The following is an 8,849-nucleotide window of genomic DNA, read 5'->3' as shown; positions in this document are numbered from 1 at the left end:
ATCATCGACCACTACAGGCATTTGTGAATCAACATGGACCACTACAGGCACCTGGAGATCAGCATCAACCACTACAGGCATCCGTAGATCAGCACTGACCACCACAGGCATTCGTAGATCAGCACTGACCATTAAAGGCATCTATAGATCAGCATTGGCCACTACAGGTATCCGTAGATTAGCATCGACCACTACAGGCTTATTCAGATCAACACTGACCACCACATGCATCTGTAGCTCAGCATCAACCAATACAGGCATCCGTAGATCAGCACTGATCACCACAGGCATCCGTAGATCAACATTGACTACTACAGGCATCCATAGATCAGCATTGGCCACTACAGGCACCCGTAGATCAGCATCGACCACTACAGCCATCTGTAGATCAGCACAGACCACCACAGGCATCCGTAGATCAGCATTGACCACTACAGGCATCCATAGATCAGCATCGACCACTACAGACAGCTGTAGGTCAGCATTCACTACTACAGGCACCTGAAGATCAGCATTTACCACTACAGGCATCTGTAAATCAGCACTGACCGCCACAGGCATCTGTAGACCAGCATTGACCACTACAGGCATCCATAGATCAGCATCGACAACTACAGGCACCCAGAGATCAGCATCAACCACTACAGGCATGCGTAGATCAGCATCAAACTCACTACAGGCATCCGTAGATCAGCACTGACCACTACAGGCACTCGTGGATCAGCATCGACTACTAAAGGCACCCGGAGATCAGCATCGACCACTGCATTGACCAATACAGGCATCCGTAGATCAGCATCGACCAGTAGAGCATCCGCAGATCAACATGGACCACTTCAGACATCTGTAGATCAGCATCGACCACCACAGGCATCCATAGATCAGCATTGACAACTACAGGCTTCTGTAGATCAGCATCAAGCACTACAGGGATCCGTAGAACGGCATTGACGACTACTGGCATCCTTAGATCAGCATTGACCACTACAGGCAGCCGTAGACCAGTATCAACCACTACTGGCATCTGTTGGATCAGCATTGACCACTACAGGCACCCGGAGACCAGCATCGACCACTACAGGCACCCGAGGATCAGCATCAACCACTGCAGGCATACGTAGATCTGCATCGACCAACACAGGCATCCGTAGATCAGCATAGACCACCACAGTCATCCATAGATCAACATCGACCATTACAGGCATCCGTAGATCAGCATCAACCCCTATGGGCATCCGTAGATCAGCACTGACGACAGTGTACACCAGTAGATCAGCATCGACCACTACAGGCATCCGTAGATCAGCATCGACCACTACAGACAGTTGTAGGTCACCATTGACTACTACAGGCACCCGTAGATCAGCATTGACTACTACAGGCACCTGTAGATCAGCCTCAACCACTACAGGCATCCGTAGATCAGTATCAACCACTACAGGGATCTGTAGAAGATCATCGACCACTACAGGCATTTGTAGATCAGCATCCACCACTACAGGCACCTGGAGAGCAGCATTGACCACCACAGGCATCCGTAGATCAGCACTGACCACGGTATACACCAGTTGATCAGCATCGACCACTACAGGCATCCGTAGATCAGCATAGACCACCACAGGCATCAGTAGATCAGCATAGATCACCACAAGCATCCATAGATAAACTTTGAGCACTACAGGCATCCGTAGATCAACATCAACCACTATGGGCATCCGTAGATCAGCACTGACAAAGGTTTACACCAGTAGATCAGCATCGACAACTAAAGGCATCCGTAGATCAGCATTGACCACTACAGACAGCTATAGGTCAGCATTGACTACAACAGGCACCTGTAGATCAGCATTGACTACTACAGGCACCTGTAGATCAGCATCAACCACTACAGGCACCTGTAGATCAGCATCGACCACTACAGGGATCTGTAGATGATCATCGACCTCTACAGGCATTTGTAAATCAACATGGACCACTAAAGGCACCTGGAGATCAGCATCAACCACTACAGGCATCCGTAGATCAGCACTGACCACCACAGGCATTCGTAGATCAGCACTGACCATTAAAGGCATCTATAGATCAGCATTGGCCACTACAGGTTTCCGTAGATTAGCATCGACCACTACAGGCTTATTCAGATCAACACTGACCACCACATGCATCTGTAGCTCAGCATCAACCACTACAGGCATCCGTAGATCAGCACTGACCACCACAGGCATCCGTAGATCAACATTGACTACTACAGGCACCCATAGATCAGCATTGGCCACTACAGGCACCCGTAGATCAGCATCGCCCACTACAGGCATCCGTAGATCAGCACTGACGTCTACACGCATCCATAGATCAGCATCGACTGCTGCAGCCACCCGTAGATTAGCATCGACTGCTACAGGCATCCATTGATCAGCATCGACTTGCTACAGGCACCCGTAGATCATCATCGACTGCTACAGGCATCCGTAGATCAGCACGGACCATTGAAGACATCCACAGATCAGCATTGACCACTACAGGCATCCGTACAACAGCACTGAACACCAACGGCATCTGTAGATCAGCACTGACCACTATAGGCACCCGTAGATCAGCATCGACTGCTACAGGCACCCGTAGATCAGCATTGACCACTACAGGCACCCATAGATCAGCATTAACCACTACTAGCATCTGTAGATCAGCATCGACCACTAGGGGCATCCGTAGATCAGCACTGACCACGGTATAAACCAGTAGACCAGCATCGACCACTACAGGCATCTGTAGATCAGCATCGACCACTACAAACACCAGTAGATCAGCATCAACCACTACAGGCATCTGTAGATCAGCACTGACCACTACAGGCATCTGAAGATCAGCATCCACCACTACAGGCATCCTTAGATCAGCATCCACCACTACAGGCATCCGTTGATCAACACTGACGTCTACACGCATCCATAGATCAGCATCGACTGCTGCAGGCACCCGTAGATTAGCATTGACTGCTACAGGCATCCATAGATCAGCATGGACTTGCTACAGGCACCCGTAGATCATCATCGACTGCTACAGGCATCCGTAGATCAGCACGGACCACTACAGGCATCCGTAGATCAGCACGGACCACTACAGGCATCCGAAGATCAGCATCCACCACTACAGGCATCCGTAGATCAGCATCCACCACTACCGGCACCCGTAGATCAGCATCCACCACTACAAGCATCTGTAGATCAGCATCGACCACCACAGGCATCTGTACATCAGCACTGACCACTAGAGGCACCCGGAGATCAGCATTGACCACTACAGACACCCACAGATCAGCATCCACCACAGCATCGGCTAATACAGGCATCCGTAAATGTGCATTGACCACTACAGGCACCCATAGATCAGCATCGACCGCTTGAGGCATCCGTAGATCAGCATCAACCACTACAGGCATGCATAGATCAGCATAGACCACCACAGGCATCCATAGATCAGCATAGACCACCACATGCATCCGTAGATCAGCATCGACCACTAGAGGCAACAATAGATCAGCATTAACCACTACAGGGATCCATAGATCAGCATTGGTCAGTACAGGAATCTGTAGATCAGCATTGACCCCTACAGGCATCCACAGACCAGCATTGACCACTACAGGCGTTTTTAGACCAGCATTGACCACTACAGGCATCCATAGATCAGCATCGACAACTACAGGCACCCAGAGATCAGCATCAACCACTACAGGCATGCGTAGATCAGCATCAAACTCACTACAGGCATCCGTAGATCAGCACTGACCACTACAGGCACTCGTGGATCAGCATTGACTACTAAAGGCCCCCCGGAGATCAGCATCGACCACTGCATCGACCAATACAGGCATCCGTGGATCAGCATCGACCAGTAGAGCATCCGCAGATCAACATGGACCACTTCAGGCATCTGTAGATCAGCATCGACCACTACAGGCACCCATAGATCAGCATCAACCGCTTGAGGCATCCGTAGATGAGCATCAACCACTACAGGCATGCATAGATCAGCATAGACCACCACAGGCATCCATAGATCAGCATAGACCACCACAAGCATCCGTAGATCAGCATCGACCACTAGAGGCAACAATAGATCAGCATTAACCACTACAGGCATCTGTAGATCAGCACTGACCACTACAGGGATCCATAGATCTGCATTGGTCAGTACAGGCATCTGTAGATCAGCATTGACCCCTACAGGCATCCACAGACCAGCATTGACTACTACAGGCATTTTTAGACCAGCATTGACCACTACAGGCATCCATAGATCAGCATCGACAACTATAGGCACCCAGAGATCAGCATCAACCACTACAGGCATGCGTAGATCAGCATCAAACTCACTACAGGCCCCCGGAGATCAGCATTGACCACTGCATCGACCAATACAGGCATCCGTAGATCAACATCGAACAGTAGAGCATCCGCAGATCAACATGGACCACTACAGGCATCTGTAGATCAGCATCGACCACTACAGGCATCCATAGATCAGCACAGACCACCACAGGCATCAGTAGATCAGCATCGACCACTACAGGCATCTGTAGATCACATTAACCATTACAGGCATCCTCAGATCAGCATTAACCTCTATAGGCATCTTTAGATCATCATCGACCACTACAGGCATCCGTAGATCAGCACTGACCACTACAGGTATCCACAGATCACCATTGACCAATACAAGCATCCGTCTATCAGAATTGGTCACAACAGGCATCCATAGATCAGAATAGACCACCACAGGCATCCATAGATCAGCATTGACCACTACAGGCATCTGTAGATCACCATCAAGCACTACAGGGATCCGTAGAACGGCATTAACGACTACTGGTATCCTTAGATCAGCATTGACCACTACAGGCAGCCGTAGACCAGTATCAACCACTACTGGCATCCGTTGGATCAGCATTGACCACTACAGGTACCCGGAGACCAGCATCGACCACTACAGGCACCCGGAGATCAGCATCAACCACTGCAGGCATACGTAGATCAGCATCGACCACCACAGTCATCCATAGATCAACATCGACCATTACAGGCATCCGTACATCAGCATCAACCACTATGGGCATCCGTAGATCAGCACTGACGACAGTGTACACCAGTAGATCAGCATCGACCACTACAGGCATCCGTAGATCAGCATCGACCACTACAGACAATTGTAGGTCACCATTGACTACTACAGGCACCTGTAGATCAGCATCAACCACTACAGGCATCCGTAGATCAGCATCGACCACTACAGGGATCTGTAGATGATCATCGACCACTACAGGCATTTGTAGATCAGCATCCACCACTACAGGCACCTGGAGAGCAGCATCGACCACTACAGGCATCGATAGATCAGCATAGACCACCACAGGCATCTGTAGATGAGCATTGACCACTACAGGCATCCGTAGATCAGCATAGACCACCACAGGCATCAGTAGATCAGCATAGACCACCACAAACATCCATAGATAAACTTTGAGCACTACAGGCATCCGTAGATCAACATCAACCACTATGGGCATCCGTAGATCAGCACTGACAACGGTTTACACCAGTAGATCAGCCTCGACAATTACAGGCATCCGCAGATCAGCATTGACCACTACAGACAGCTATAGGTCAGCATTGACTACTACAGGCACCCGTAGATCATTATTGACTACTACAGGCACCTGTAGATCAGCATCAACCACTACAGGCACCTGTAGATCAGCATCGACCACTACAGGGATCTGTAGATGATCATCGACCACTACAGGCATTTGTAAATCAACATGGACCACTACAGGCACCTGGAGATCAGCATCAACCACTACAGGCATCCGTAGATCAGCACTGACCACCACAGGCATTCGTAGATCAGCACTGACCATTAAAGGCATCTATAGATCAGCATTGGCCACTACAGGTATCCGTAGATTAGCATCGACCACTACAGGCTTATTCAGATCAACACTGACCACCACATGCATCTGTAGCTCAGCATCAACCACTACAGGCATCCGTAGATCAGCACTGACCACCAGAGGCATCCGTAGATCAACATTGACTACTACAGGCATCCATAGATCAGCATTGGCCACTACAGGCACCGTAGATCAGCATCGACCACTACAGCCATCTGTAGATCAGCACAGACCACCACAGGCATCCGTAGATCAGCATTGACCACTACAGGCATCCATAGATCAGCATCGACCACTACAGACAGCTGTAGGTCAGCATTCACTATTACAGGCACCTGAAGATCAGCATTTACCACTACAGGCATCTGTAAATCAGCACTGACCGCCACAGGCATCTGTAGACCAGCATTGACCACTACAGGCAGCCATAGATCAGCATCGACAACTACAGGCACCCAGAGATCAGCATCAACCACTACAGGCATGCGTAGATCAGCATCAAACTCACTACAGGCATCCGTAGATCAGCACTGACCACTACAGGCACTCGTGGATCAGCATCGACTACTAAAGGCACCCGGAGATCAGCATCGACCACTGCATTGACCAGTACAGGCATCCGTAGATCAGCATCGACCAGTAGAGCATCCGCAGATCAACATGGACCACTTCAGACATCTGTAGATCAGCATCGACCACTACAGGCATCCATAGATCAGCACAGACCACCGCAGACTTCCATAGATCAGCATAGACCACCACAGGCATCCGTAGATCAGCATCGACCACTACAGGCATCCGTAGATCACATTAACCATTACAGGCTTCCTCAGATCAGCATTAACATCTATAGGCATCTTTAGATCATCATCGACCACTACAGGCATCCGTAGATCAGCACTGACCACTACAGGTATCCACAGATCATCATTGACCAATACAAGCATCCGTATATCAGCATTGGTCACAACAGGCATCCATAGCTCAGAATAGACCACCACAGGCATCCATAGATCAGCATTGACAACTACAGGCATCTGTAGATCAGCATCAGGCACTACAGGGATCCGTAGAACGGCATTGACGACTACTGGCATCCTTAGATCAGCATTGACCACTACAGGCAGCCGTAGACCAGTATCAACCACTACTGGCATCTGTTGGATCAGCATTGACCACTACAGGCACCCGGAGACCAGCATCGACCACTACAGGCACCCGAGGATCAGCATCAACCACTGCAGGCATACGTAGATCAGCATCGACCAACACAGGCATCCGTAGATCAGCATAGACCACCACAGTCATCCATAGATCAACATCGACCATTACAGGCATCCGTAGATCAGCATCAACCCCTATGGGCATCCGTAGATCAGCACTGACGACAGTGTACACCAGTAGATCAGCATCGACCACTACAGGCATCCGTATATCAGCATCGACCACTACAGACAGTTGTAGGTCACCATTGACTACTACAGGCACCCGTAGATCAGCATTGACTACTACAGGCACCTGTAGATCAGCATCAACCACTACAGGCGTCCGTAGATCAGTATCAACCACTACAGGGATCTGTAGAAGATCATCGACCACTACAGGCATTTGTAGATCAGCATCCACCACTACAGGCACCTGGAGAGCAGCATTGACCACCACAGGCATCCGTAGATCAGCACTGACCACGGTATACACCAGTTGATCAGCATCGACCACTACAGGCATCCGTAGATCAGCATAGACCACCACAGGCATCAGTAGATCAGCATAGATCACCACAAGCATCCATAGATAAACTTTGAGCACTACAGGCATCCGTAGATCAACATCAACCACTATGGGCATCCGTAGATCAGCACTGACAAAGGTTTACACCAGTAGATCAGCATCGACAACTAAAGGCATCCGTAGATCAGCATTGACCACTACAGACAGCTATAGGTCAGCATTGACTACAACAGGCACCTGTAGATCAGCATTGACTACTACAGGCACCTGTAGATCAGCATCAACCACTACAGGCACCCGTAGATCAGCATCGACCACTACAGGGATCTGTAGATGATCATCGACCTCTACAGGCATTTGTAAATCAACATGGACCACTAAAGGCACCTGGAGATCAGCATCAACCACTACAGGCATCCGTAGATCAGCACTGACCACCACAGGCATTCGTAGATCAGCACTGACCATTAAAGGCATCTATAGATCAGCATTGGCCACTACAGGTTTCCGTAGATTAGCATCGACCACTACAGGCTTATTCAGATCAACACTGACCACCACATGCATCTGTAGCTCAGCATCAACCACTACAGGCATCCGTAGATCAGCACTGACCACCACAGGCATCCGTAGATCAACATTGACTACTACAGGCACCCATAGATCAGCATTGGCCACTACAGGCACCCGTAGATCAGCATCGACCACTACAGGCATCCGTAGATCAGCACAGACCACCACATGCATCTGTAGATCAGCATTGACCACTACAGGCATCCATAGATCAGCATCGACCACTACAGATAACTGTAGGTCAGCATTCACTACTACAGGCACCTGAAGATCAGCATTTACCACTACAGGCATCTGTAGATCAGCACTGACCACCACAGGCATCTGTAGATCAGCATTGACCACTACAGGCATCCGTAGATCAGCATAGACCACCACAGGCATCAGTAGATCAGCATAGACCACCACAAACATCCATAGATAAACTTTGAGCACTACAGGCATCCGTAGATCAACATCAACCACTATGGGCATCCGTAGATCAGCACTGACCACGGTTTACACCAGTAGATCAGCATCGACAACAACAGGCATACGTAGATCAGCATTGACCACTACAGACAGCTATAGGTCAGCATTGACTAATACTGGCACC

The sequence above is a fragment of the Triturus cristatus genome, chromosome 12, assembly GCF_964204655.1.
Source record: "Triturus cristatus chromosome 12, aTriCri1.1, whole genome shotgun sequence".
In the NCBI taxonomy this organism is placed as follows: domain Eukaryota; kingdom Metazoa; phylum Chordata; class Amphibia; order Caudata; family Salamandridae; genus Triturus; species Triturus cristatus.
This window is presented reverse-complemented; position numbering follows the sequence as displayed.